This window comes from Penaeus monodon, chromosome 25 (assembly GCF_015228065.2).
Source record: "Penaeus monodon isolate SGIC_2016 chromosome 25, NSTDA_Pmon_1, whole genome shotgun sequence".
NCBI classification, from domain to species: Eukaryota; Metazoa; Arthropoda; class Malacostraca; order Decapoda; family Penaeidae; genus Penaeus; species Penaeus monodon.
The window spans coordinates 22,114,287-22,115,081 of record NC_051410.1 but is presented as its reverse complement, the minus strand read 5'-3'; positions in this window follow the sequence as shown (position 1 = coordinate 22,115,081).

The window sequence follows — 795 nt, the reverse complement described above, 5'->3', positions numbered from 1 at the left end:
ATTTATTCTATTTAATGGAATTGCCAATGAACGTGGCAGACTATAATCAAACTGTAACAAGTTGCATATCAGTTACAGAACAAGAACATGTTTATAATACAAAAAAAAGAAAAAAAAAGCATTCTGATACCAAGTCTAGAGTTAAACATAACGCACATATACTTGCTACTTTTGGCCAGCACTTTTTAACCACGGGAGTCCCACTTTAACACCATGAATATGAATTCAGTCGACATAAAATATGAAAAGCACAAGAGAGGTCATCAAAAAAGCAGCAAAAGAAAAACAAACCTGTTGAAACAAAGTAAACCGGCTATATTTTCAAACCCATTTCATCCATGCCTCCAGCCAACAACAGCCTGCAGTTCGGTTGTGTAGATACCAGCCAACATCACTTTAGGGAAATTAAAAATTAATTAAAGAAAATATTTAGATCCTAAGAGATGATATTTGCAAGGTTAAAGTATTTCATAGTTTATAAAACTAGTTCATAGTACCAAGTGATTATGCCAATAAGTTACGACAAAGTTGTTCCAATAACCTCGAAGATTTTCACTGTTATTGTTGACATAAAGCAGATGAGTTCAGTGGATATAAATTACATCAAACTTCAGTAGTCTACGGATACTTTTTAAAAGTCTGCAATGAATGTGACTAGTCACTAATAGACAGGAAAAAAAAATACCCCATTAATGATTATTCACAATTACCAAGACCACACCCATTTTTGAGAAAATACATATCCATAGTATATCTATCTATTTAAATGCATTTAGATGATTCCATCTCTATGGT